Consider the following 13,157-nt stretch of genomic DNA (forward strand, 5'->3'; position numbering starts at 1 on the left):
TTGCAGGCCTGACTGCTTGATGCCACAGTATGAGCAAGGCATGTGGATGCCTCTCAATCTATATCTGGTTTACGATGCCAATGATTTGGGGACTTTCATATCGGCTGCTTGGTGAAGAGATTACAACCTGGATCTCTGCTTTGTGTTCCAGGAATGCAGAGGGTACCCAGTGCCTATATCCAGAGAGGTCATACCTAGCTTCCCAGACAGCCAGCACAGGCCAGTAATCCTTGATATGAGGCTCTGCATCCCAATAGCGAAATCTGTACCATGACCCGGTTGAAATTTCCGCAGTGATGATTGGCGGAGTTTTGCTGACCACCTAGATAAATATATCTGGTTTTTTTTTCTTTTTTTTTCACCAGAACCGCAAATTGCCCTCGATTCGTTGGGACTGCTGCTAAGAAGTTTATCTATCGTGGGTGCAGAAAGGAATATACATCACACTGGAATGAACATAGTGGACAATTTTATGAACAGCGATATTGCAGACGACCTCCTCCATAGTCTTGACTCTGCTAGAAGAGTGCAATGGTGTGAGATGGTAGAAAATTTAAACTTCAGACAGTCAAGTAGAAAGGAATGGAGCCTTCTACGCAAGCTTAGCGGAGCCTCCAATAAACCTGGGCAGAAACCTGATATTTCAGGTAACCAAATCACTAACCATATAGTTAAAACGTCTAGATCATCCTGTGACAAACAACATACCTCTAAAATAAAACAAGAACTCATCTCTCTAACAGCTCAGTGCCCAAACGAATCCAATTTCTCTCCACCATTTCCACTGATTGAATTGGGTGAGCCCTTGAAAAAACTAAACATGGTAAAGCACATGGATAATATAAATCCTGAATTTCTGATAAACATGGGTAATGGTGGGAAAAAATAGCTGATCCGCCTCTTCTCCAACATCCTGGACACTGGATCATTGCCTAACGAGCTAAAGAGTACAAAAATACTAGCAATTTTGAAACCAGGTAAACCAACTGACCACCCTCAAAGTTAAAGACCAATTTTCCTTTTGAGCTGCTCATCTATAACAGAATTAGCGGCTTCATTCTGGAATATGAGCCAGCTGAGCAAGCAGGTTTCAGGCCACATGGAAGTTGCTGCGACCAGGTACTGGTCCTAACAACTTTCATAGAGGCTGATTTCGAAGAAAACGTAAGGACATCTGTCGCATTTGTGGAACTACTGTGACATATGACACAGTGTGGAGAGAAGGGATGACATACAAATTACTAAAAGCAATCTGATGAAGAAAAACTGTAACTCTCGTCAAAACCATGACAAAAAATAGATATTTCAGTGTTTACTTGGGAGAAAATGTGAGCAACGAGAAGAAATTAAGTAATGGTTACCACAGGACTCTGTCTTAGCCTGCCTATTATTCAACCTATCTATCTCCGATCTCCCCAATACCAGGCCAATAAAATTCTGCTATGCACACGATATTGCTCTTGCTTGTAGAACAAAGGATCTTGGACAAGCGGAGACAATTCTCACAGAAGATCTAGCCGTTAAGAGCGCCTGTTTTAGAAGGTGCGACTGAAAGCTAGTAGAAGTAAAACTGAAGTATGTACATTCCGTTGGAGAAACAAACAAGCTAATGCGGAGCACAGAGTGAAATTTAACAGAAACACTCTTTGCCATAACAAGTACCCTAAGCACCTTGGTGTCATCCTTGATTGCACCCTTTCATATAGAAAACATCTTGAAAATACAGCTGCCAAGATAAAAACTCGTAACAATATTATTCTAAAATTGAGGAGTGAGAATTCGGATCCACAGAATAGATTTTGTCTTGTCAACATAATCACCCTGGTCATGTGATCTCAGGATGCTGTAGATTTGTCATAGCCACCCTGGTCATATGATTTTGGGACGCCATGGGTTTGTCTGGAAACCGCGATGTACATTTAGAATGACTCTACATCGCCAGTACAAACAGATTCTCTTTCTAGGTGCCATGGATTTGGTATAGACACATCGTAAACACCATAACTATTTTCATTTAGTACCTATAATAAACTGGACCCTTTATCTTTGAAGAGAAAAATGAAGAGGTAGTTTTGCTTCTTTGCGACCAGGGTCACAGCCTACATGCAGTCATTTTTCGATATCTGGGACAGCCACAACGATCTTTGAGTCTTATACAGAATTGTATGGTATTGCTGGGGCTGTTGAGGAAAATTTTTACTGAGATAGCATTGCAAAACGGCTTAATGGCAACTCAGTGCCTTTGAAAGTGCCCCCAAAATATTGAATTTACCCCAAATTAGCTATTATATCACCTACTTTTTCTTTGGTTTTGTCCTGTTTTTGTATATTTACTTTCCTCTTTTCACTAGACCGGAGCACAATTTTGCTTACTAGTAACACTCTGACGTATTTATTTAGTGCATTTAGTGTACATACTCGCACTACATTATAAACTACAAATTCTGATCGCTGGTTAAATGTACTAGAAAGCGAAATGCATCCCCAATATTAAAAATATATGTGACACGTTTCACTCTCTTCTCACTTCCTCCTCAACACACTTAAGATCGCATGAACTTACAATACTGCTGCCTCCATAACATTTACTTATGCTTCACAGTGCCGTCCGTTGCGGTGTATATCGTGATTTTGATGGCATCTAATCTACTATTGTTTCATGCCTGTTAATCAAATGGTAAAAACAACAACTTGAAGATAATTCCAAAAAGGCAGCTGAATTTTTTTCTTTGATTACAATGTGTGTGTGTATGTGTGATTTTTGTTCAAATTTATTATGGTTCACATTCAGTCTGTTGATTTCTTGTTGACCTCTTTGCAAAACAGGACTTGGTGTGAGGATGCCAGTGTTGCGATAATAAATAAACGAAGTATTCTGTATCAGACTTGTACCGAAAATGTATTTCAGAAAAATGCTGAAATTTTACTCAGTACAGCACATCATATTTTCCAGCGGAACATATTTCACGAATCCTGATTTCACATATATTTAACTTCCTGTTTACTTTCAGTTCTCTCTCTCTCTCTCTTTCTACCTCTCTCTCTCTCTCTCTCTCTCACACACACACACACACACACATGTGTGTGAAATATTCCACTCTTGGTTGGATAACATGTTTAGTAGGATAAAGAAGACACACACACATGTGTGTGTGTGTGTCTTCTTTATCCTACTAAACATGTTATCCAACCAAGAGTGGAATATTTCACGAACATTTTTATTTTGTATAAAACACCAGTCTGTTTCAGTGTATTACATGGTACCCTCGGGAAATAAATTTGTTTAAACTAACTGGCCTTAAATTAAGCGGGTGAGAGCTGTCAGAAATATATAAAAAGAAAAAAGTCTTTCTTCTACCAGCATTTTTTTTAGATTCACCACTGTCAAAGGAAAAGGCCATTTTTTGAGCTGTGGATTTCTTGCCTCTTATGCACACAGATACCAAGAAATGTCTGAAGCAGTTGACCAAAAACTTTGCTCAACAATCCTACAAATTTTGCGCCCATAATAATAGATTATAATATTTATTCAAAATGCAACAAAACAGCACAGAACGCTATCGGTACATTAACGTATGCATACAAACACCAACTTTTCTCCGTCCATGTATTTCTCTTTGCACCTGCAGCAAATACAATAATTCTCTATTGCTGTTCCGAACAAACGAATGGCGAAAACGCAACAAATACCTGTAATATTAGATGTTTCGACCTAAGTCGCAAGCACAAAAAAAAAACCGCGTCTTCTCGAGATCACGTGACACTCGCAGAGTAATGTTGACCAGATGCGCAGATCTCAATGCTCACTCCAGAGATATTATTAATCTATGTCTGGACCCAAGGAGATTTCAATAATGAATATTCTAACCTCCTTGTCTAGACCGGCTTCAGTTTGAACTTTCATTTGTTCAGTGTTTATAAACAGCTGTGTCTGAAGTTTGTCAAGTTTTCGGTGTAACTTTCGCGCACCATTTTGCTACAACGCGTTGAAATTACGCTTGAAGTCATACTGCTGAATGAATCTGGCACAAAGGCTCATATACCTCAGACGGACAGTAGATGTTCGATTGCATAAGCTGTTTTATGCTATCATTTACAGACGACGGACATATTTGTGCCTCTTAAAACTGAAAAAGAATAAACAGTAGAGCAAACGAAGATCTTAGGAAATCATAGTGGATAAATATGAACGAGAAAGTTGCAGGTGTTTAAATGTACGTGTTAGTAGCACTTACCGTATTATAGTCAGTATTTACGAAGTGCAAACGCAAAAGTAAAATTAATACTAACGCGAAAAATAATTTTAATAAGCTAGGCCTCGCGAATACTTGATTTATTTGCAGCGTATATGCCGTAACGTTCAATTTTCTGCTATTCCAAGTTGCCTGGAGGTAAATCCCCTAGGGGTTGCGGTTCTCCCTTACATTGCAGTACTCGGTCACTCTTTTGATTTAGCCCACTAGATACTTCAGCCCATTGTGTATCATTAGAAGCATTGTGTTGCCCGTTTTAATATCACATGTTATTGCATGTTCTTTATTTATGCATTTTCAAATGTTTATTTCAGTTTCCTTTTATTATTTGTTGTTAGTGTGATGGGCTGTTTATTAAGACAACCATCAATAACGTGTTACATCATAAATAGGATACTCTTTTTCCTAGCTAGCATGAGTGCACGCTGATGATGAAATTACTGTATCAAGAAAGTTGTTAAAATTTCTTTTTTAATATTTGTGACCTTGCAGTTATTAACTGTATGTGTAGTCTGTGCTGTCATAGGTTAAGCATGTGTAGAACCAGACGGAAATATCCCTTTCATATCATATTAATAGATTGTAGTAGTCAGTGCTCCAAACAGCTTTCATAAAATTCCCTAATTTAACTGTCAGGTGTCAGTTGCTTTTAATGTAAACATGTAGTCCACAGCCATCATGCCATTGCACTTTTTATTGTTGTTATATTTTGTTTTCTTAATTTCCAATTCCTTAGTTCATTCGTAAATGTTACAGAAATTTTAAACGACAGTAGAAACTAACCTGCATATATATCGCTGGAAGTGTCATTGTAAATTCTGTGTTCTATGCAAATAATATTTGTGTAATAAAAGTTTTTCTTCCTGTCGAGTAAAGTTCCTGGTCAGCAAAACAAAGATCTAATAGTTGTATTTGCTGGAGCAAGTGTATTTTTGTAGGACATACATTAAGATAATCTTCTCAGTCTCCCTAATGTTACGATCAGAAAAAGCAATTTTTCAATAAAGGACTCTTGTCTTTTTGTGTTGTACGTACCATAAAGTGGTCTGCATTTGGGAACTGGAGATCATTTTGCTTCTGGCTGTAATCTTGACAGGCCATAATTACTGAGAGAACTATGTAAGGCATCCGGTGTATTTTAGAATCCAGAACATCAAAGAATCATGTAAGGCATCAGGTGTACTTTTAGAATTCAGAGCATCAAAGGATGTTTTTCCTCTTGTAACAAGTACTCTCTTAAGGAGTTTGTTATTTTCATTTGTTCGCCATTTAACTGAGTTAGTTGGTCATTCTCAAAGCAGCTTTTTGAAAAATAGTTTTGGCAAATATTAATAATTACCAGTCTTTCAATCATTTAGACCTTGTAAATTACACAACACTCACGACAGTAGTAGAATTTACAAATATTGACAACTTTGAATGTTAAAATATATTTAACACATTGACTGCTCAAAAATGGCTCTGAGCACTATGCGACTTAACTTCTGAGGTCATCAGTCGCCTAGAACTTAGAACTAATTAAACCAAACTAACCTAAGGACATCACCCACATCCATTCCCGAGCCAGGATTCGAACCTGCGACCGTAACGGTCGCTCGGTTCCAGACTGTAGCGCCTAGAACCGCTCGGCCATTGACTGCCACAAGGCTGTCGGCAGGATAGCAGAGCCACCTGCTGTGGCTGCTGTTAGCCACACTACAGGAAACGTGTTTATTTAAAAGGACGTCTCTTCTATGTGCTTGTATTGTATGAGTTCTGCTGTATGTACGAACTTAGTGGTTTGTAAAATTTTTTAAAGTGATAATCCATCCTTAATATACAGTTTATATTGTTTGATGTCTACTAAGGAAACTCTGGAATTATTCGTATTCATAAAGGTCGTGAGTTGAGACAAATGCCGTCTGTGATATTGGACAACTTATTTCATGAATTTGTTGTAATAGTAATGTTCTGCAAAACATATTATAGAAAAGTGTTATTTCTTAAAAGTGGTAATAGCAGTGTGGAAATACGGAAGCGTCCGATCCCACCTGTCTGCTTTGACCCATGACGTCACAAATATGGCGGAAACAAAAACAAACACACACACTTTCCACAAGAAGCCTAATGACACTAACGGGACAAGCGCGGGAAATGGGGTGTTTTGGGTGGGGGGGCAAACTAAATATAAACAAATTTAGACGCCTTGCGTAGCTACAACGTGTAAGTGAAGACAGCCATGCATGAATACCCACCCACCTCCCCAGGGGTTGTAACCCCTGCAACCCATAGAAGATAAAGATGCTTCAGTAGCTGATTAGTGTTTTTGTCTTTTTAAAAAAAAATCTCACGGGATAGAACAAACAGATCAGAAAGCTAAATATAATAAACTAAAACAGAAATTCGAGGAAACAGATAATTAAAATAAGTAATAAGTGTTTTTAAATTAAAAAAAAAAAAAATCTCACGAGATAGAACGAACAGATCAGAAAAGTAAATAAAATAAGATAAAACAGAACTGGAGACAGCCACACTCAAACCAAACTCCGCGCCTTCATGACGTCACACACGACAACCACCTTACGTCACGGGTCAAAGCCGACGCGTGGGATCGGACGCTTCTGTCGACCCAGCAGTGTAAGTTTCATAGCCTGTGAAGAAGCAAATCTATGTAACTAGATGAATCTTTGTGCTTTACTGGCACTTGAACAAAATATGTTTGTCTTATTTGGGCAGAATCCTGTTCTACCTGTAGTGCACTTATGGTATACTATGGCTCTTCTGTTGCATGCTGCTGTTGGCAATTCATCATTGGTTGTAGCCAATTAGTTGATATTATATGGTATCCATGAAAGTTTCTAGATCTTATAATCAGGGTTGTAACAAATATTATGCTGTGTTTTCCCGGATATGTCATGATTTCGGAAGTGGCTGTTAGTTGTAACCTAATGGCACAGCTTAAATTGCTGTGAGTGAAATCAGCAGCAATGACGTTTATAGTCTTTGTTGCTACAAATATTTTTCTCATTTTTCTGAATGTCATGATTTACAAGGCTATGGCTAGGGTTGGACCTAACAGCTGAGCTTGAATTGCTTTGAGTGAAACAGAATACCAGCTGACTTTCTAACGAATCATAGGAAATTACAAGTGTGCATGGTTATTCAAATCTGACTCTTGATTTGTTGTGTTCACTCATCACGTGAACCTTTATCTTCAGCAGCACCCTACAGAAATGCTGTGGTACATTGTAAGTGCATGTTTTCTGAGTCCTGCCATCGAAGCTATGCAATTACACATCTGAGGTGAATGACAACTGAGTTTGCCATCACTACTCCCTATGGTTCCTAACTTATAGTCAGTCTTATGTAGCGAGGCTGTCTTGCTTAAATACTTCATGTTTTGGCAGTGTCTGGAAGAGTTAAGAGATGTGGTATCAAGTTGTACTCATGTATTTAATCAGTTATTTATGCACACAACACCAACTGTTCAAAGTAAATGACACCATCCACAACATCTTCTGTTTTGATGACACTGTAACCCAAGAATAAAAGAAAAACATTTCTCCATGAAAGTAGAACTCATTTCTTTGTGATTCACCCTTTGTAGAGGGAATTTTCAGTTGCGGAACAGTAAGTGATATGCTTGCCTGAGGGTACTTCCCACTGTATCAATTATTAGTGCTCCTTTTCATTCCATTCACTTACTAAGCATGAGGGAAACACTAATACAAAGTCTGTAATTAATCTAACATTATCCACATGCTCCCTATGGGAATGACACATATAGAAGTTTGTAGTATATACCTATATTCATCATTTAAGGTCATTCCTTGAATTTTGTTAGCAGGCTTTCTCAGGATAGTATGCATCTATTTGGAAGTTTCTGACAGTTCACTTCTTTCAGCACCTTGTGATGCTTTTCCACGCAGCAAACAAATCTGTGACAATTTTTGCTGCCCTTCTGTGTATACATTCAATATCTTGTGTTAGTCTTATTCTGTAAGGGTCCCACACGCTTGGAAAAATATTCTGAGATGGGTCTCATAACATCTTGTGAGCATTTCTCTTTGTAGGCAGATTGCATTTCCCTAACGGTTTAACAGTGAACTAAATTCTGTCAGCTGCTTTACTTACAACTTAGTATATGTGTCCATTCTATTTCATATACCTATAAATTGTTGTATCCAAACATTTGTGAGAGTTGACTAATTCCAGTAGTGAGTCATTAATGCTGTAGTCATAGGTACTACATTTATTTTTTTCTTTGTGTGTAGTGCACAAGCATTTCTGAGTATTTAAAGCAAGTTGCCAGTGTTTCCACCTCTTTGAAACCTTACTAAGATCTGAGTGGGTAATTGTGCAGCATTATAGCTGTATCATCTTTTTTATATATATATATATATAAAAAAAAACAAAAAAAAAAACTGAGGTGGCTAGTAATATTGTCTGCAGTGTAATTAGTGTAGAATAGGAATATCAAGGGTCCCAACACACTTCCCTGAGGCCCATCCACAGTTATTTCTTTATCTGCCGATGACACACTTCCAAGATATCCTGTTGTGTTCTCTCTACTAAGAAATTTTCAGTCCAGTACAAATACTTTTGGTAATAAGTGTAGGTGTTGTACTGATTCAAATGCTTCTCAGAAATTAAGTAATATTACATTTACCTGCCATCCTCACTCCAATTTTCAAAATGTCATATGAGAAAAGTGCAAGTGAAGTTTCACATGGTCGATGTTTTTGGAATCCATGCTGGTTGGCATGGAGGTGGTCATTCTGTTTGAGGAACTTCATTGTGTTTGCGTTCAGAATATATTTTAAGATTCTACAACAAATATATGTGAAGGATACTGGTGACCTGTGTATTTTTCCAACTAGTGGGCACAGTTTTTTTTTGTATAAGGCATCTACAATGGATTATGACTAAATGAGGAAACAGAACATATGACATAAAACACTTTCATACATGGAGGGAGGTGAATAGGAAGAGGTGGACAAACTCCCTGGCCTCTGTATTTTTTGGACCTACGTCCCATTAGATTTGTCCACATATGGACATTTGAAAGTTTTTGTATATCAAACCCTTGTAGAAGATTCAAAGAATCTTCATCTTGTGGAATGCCACAGAACTGTGTGTCTATGCTCCAGGGTTGCATCTGTATCTCCAGGATTCAATACAATGCTAGAATGACACACGTAACAGTACTAAAGGAGAAAATAGTTCCAACATGGAAATAAAATGCATAAGGATGCATGTATGTTTTTTTTTGTGAGGTATTTCTCTTAGAAGTGTGGCTTTACCTTTGTATTATACCCTGCGTAAAACTACAGGTTTGTGAAATCTGTACAAAAGCACTATATACACTTCCCTTGATCTATATAGGTCAACAGCAGCTCACGATACCAAAACACACATAGCTACAAGAACATATTGAAATCAGACACTTCCCATTACCTATAAAGCTCAAAAACAACTAATGATACCAATAAAATTTAAATCAAGTACTACCCCAAATATATGTAAATCAACCCTAACTGCCAATACCAAAACATCAACCACCAACACATGCAGTAAATACCACCAACCAAAGAACACAGAAATACCCCACCAACCATCATAACACAAGAAAAATACAACCAAAAAAACGACTTCTTACCACAAAAGAGTTCTGGCTCTACACAAGAGGTCAGACACCACAATCACACACAGCCACAGCCTTAGAAAAAACTCCCAACCCACCCACAACCTACCAACCTCCCCCACTCCCAACCCAACCTCCACCCTCCCCCCAAAATCAAAGATCCATCAACAAAGAAAAACCAAAAAATAAACAGATCTCAATCACACACTACAACTCAAAAGCAACTGCAACCAAATAGAACCTCCACAACATAATCATAAAACAACCACCATCCCGCACCCACCTACCTCCACAAACGTTACCAACAACCCCCACCTGAGCCACAGCAACCCCCCCCCCCCTTCCCCTCACAACACATCCTTAACCAACCACCTGTGGCCTATACATTTTACTAATAGCCCTTAAAAAAAGTGAAAAATGCAATAGTTTCCAGGAATGCTCTTCCGCCAACAATACTCATCTAAATCAGACTGAAGGTTAGAAGAACGCCTCTTCCCCCTCCCAATAACTGCCTTAACCCCCCCCCCCCCCCCCAACCCCCTCTATTGTATTTGTGCATGCCCCAGTCTCATAAATCTTGAATTCTAAACTATGGTTAACAACTAAATGATCATACCCCCTCTGGCCCAACCACCTATAAGATGAGATAGCATCGGAAACTATTGTGCTACCCTCCTCTATAAATTTCTCAATAAATCCCACCAATTCCCTTTTCATGTGCCCCTCCAAAACCCTAAAAACACACTCTGAAAAACCACCCCCAGATACAACAGCCCCTCACACCCATAAACCAACCAGAGACTTACCCCTCCCATACATTCTCTTCCCAAACTGCGGCTCGTCAACCTGCGCAACCACCCCAGGCACACCCAACTGACCCCTGTACTTAATATATTCATAAAAAACTTCCCTACAAAATTAAAAGCAGTCATAAACTGTCCTCTCACTAACACCAGTCTCATGTGTACAAAAACTATGGGAGGATCCATAACAAAAATAATACGTCATCAACACTATCTCACATGCCCAACCTAGACCTGTCAAACCAGGTACTACACCTTATGGAGGGCCATAAGTTGTCCCTACAGCACCGCCACATGTAGCAGTCCGTGATCCGAGTTGCCAGAACTCTGGCAGGTCCGCATAATTTCCTCTTCCTTTTATGTCGTCTATCATCTTGTCTCTCCGTCTTCCTCTCCATCTTCTCCCACAAACCAGTCCTTCCAAAGCATCTGCTATCAAGCACTCCCTTCTCAATGAATGTCCCAACCAGTTCTTTCTCCTTTCTCTTATAATCTTCAGCAGACATCTTCTCTCACCAAACCTTTCCAATACTCTTTCATTACTCACTCTTTCCATCCAGCTTATCCTTGCCACCCTCCTCCACATCCACATCTCAAATACTTCTAACCTTTTTTTCATCCTCTCGTCTCAGTATCCATGTTTCTAACCCATACCATGTCACACTCCAGACAAAATATTTGCCAAGCATTTTCCTTAAACTTTTATCTAATTTGCCACATAACAGTCTTCTCTTTCATCTACATCCATACTCCGCAAGCCACCTGACGGTGTGTGGCGGAGGGTACCTTGAGTACCTCTATCGGTTCTCCCTTCTATTCCATTCTCGTATTGTTCGTGGAAAGAAGGATTGTCGGTATGCCTCTGTGTGGGCTCTAATCTCTCTGATTTTATCCTCATGGTCTCTTCGCGAGATATACGTAGGAGGGAGCAATATACTGCTTGACTCTTCGGTGAAGGTATGTTCTCGAAACTTTGACAAAAGCCTGTACCGAGCTACTGAGCGTCTGTCCTGCAGAGTCTTCCACTGGAGTTTATCTATCATCTCCGTAACGCTTTCGCGGTTACTAAATGATTCTGTAACGAAGCGTGCTGCTCTCCGTTGGATCTTCTCTATATCTTCTATCAACCCTATCTGGTACGGATCCCACACTACTGAGCAGTATTCAAGCAGTGGGCGAACAAGCGTACTGTAACCTACTTCCTTTGTTTTCGGATTGCATTTCCTTAGGATTCTTCCAATGAATCTCAGTCTGGCATCTGCTTTACCGACGATCAACATTATATGATCATTCCATTTTAAATCACTCCTAATGCGTACTCCCAGATAATTTATGGTATTAACTGCTTCCAGTTGCTGACCTGCTATTTTGTAGCTAAATGATAAAGGATCTATCTTTCTGTGTATTCGCAGCACATTACACTTGTCTACATTGAGATTCAATTGCCATTCCCTGCACCATGCGTCAATTCGCTGCAGATCCTCCTGCATTTCAGTACAATTTTCCATTGTTACAACCTCTCGATACACCACAGCATCATCCGCAAAAAGCCTCAGTGAACTTCCGATGTCATCCACAAGGTCATTTATGTATATTGTGAATAGCAACGGTCCTATGACACTCCCCTGCGGCACACCTGAAATCACTCTTACTTCGGGAGACTTCTCTCCATTGAGAATGACATGCTGCGTCCTGTTATCTAGGAACTCCTCAATCCAATCACACAATTGGTCTGATAGTCCATATGCTCTTACTTTGTTCATTAAACGACTGTGGGGAACTGTATCGAACGCCTTGCGGAAGTCAAGAAACAAGGCATCTACCTGTGAACCCGTGTCTATGGCCCTCTGAGTCTCGTGGACGAATAGCGCGAGCTGGGTTTCACACGACCGTCTTTTTCGAAACCCATGCTGATTCCTACAGAGTAGATTTCTAGTCTCCAGAAAAGTCATTATACTTGAACTCAATACGTGTTCCAAAATTCTACAACTGATTTATGTTAGAGATATAGGTCTACAGTTCTGCACATCTGCTCGACGTCCCTCTTTCTGTTGAATGCCTCCTTTGCTATGGCGGTTTGAGTTTTCACCTTCTGGTGACATCTCAAGTCTTCAGTTATTGTACTTCCAAGATATTTAAATGCACTTACTTGGTTAATGGTAGATACTCTTTGTTTTTGCTGTGTTTATTTGCATCCCATATTCCACACAAGCTCCATTCAGATCTTTCAGCATTATTTGCTGTCTCCTCACTTTCTGCCATTAATACCATATCAGCAGCAAATCTTATACATTCTATTCTCTTTCCACCAATACATATTCCTCTTTTCCCATCTAAGCTTTTAGCAATAATCTCTTCAAGGTATGCTTTAAACAACAGTGGGGAGAGGCAACAACCTTGTCTAACACCTCGTCCAATGCTGCTTCCTTCTGACATTCCATTTCCAATCCTTATCCTTACTTTCTGGTGTAAATTCTG

General features: G+C 39.3%; 1 protein-coding gene across 4 annotated transcripts in view; it reads left to right on the forward strand.

Moving 5' to 3' along the window:
• The first annotated feature begins 3,847 nt into the window (after positions 1-3,847).
• LOC124613192 overlaps positions 3,848-13,157 on the forward strand; it is a 409,752-nt gene continuing 400,442 nt past the window's right edge. For all 4 annotated transcript variants that reach the window (XR_006979618.1, XR_006979619.1, XM_047141846.1 and 1 more), the window contains exon 1: positions 3,848-4,214. The gene's annotated coding sequence lies outside the window, so the exon portion shown is untranslated. The remainder of the gene's footprint in view (positions 4,215-13,157) is intronic.

This window comes from Schistocerca americana, chromosome 4, assembly GCF_021461395.2.
Source record: "Schistocerca americana isolate TAMUIC-IGC-003095 chromosome 4, iqSchAmer2.1, whole genome shotgun sequence".
Lineage (NCBI taxonomy): Eukaryota > Metazoa > Arthropoda > Insecta > Orthoptera > Acrididae > Schistocerca > Schistocerca americana.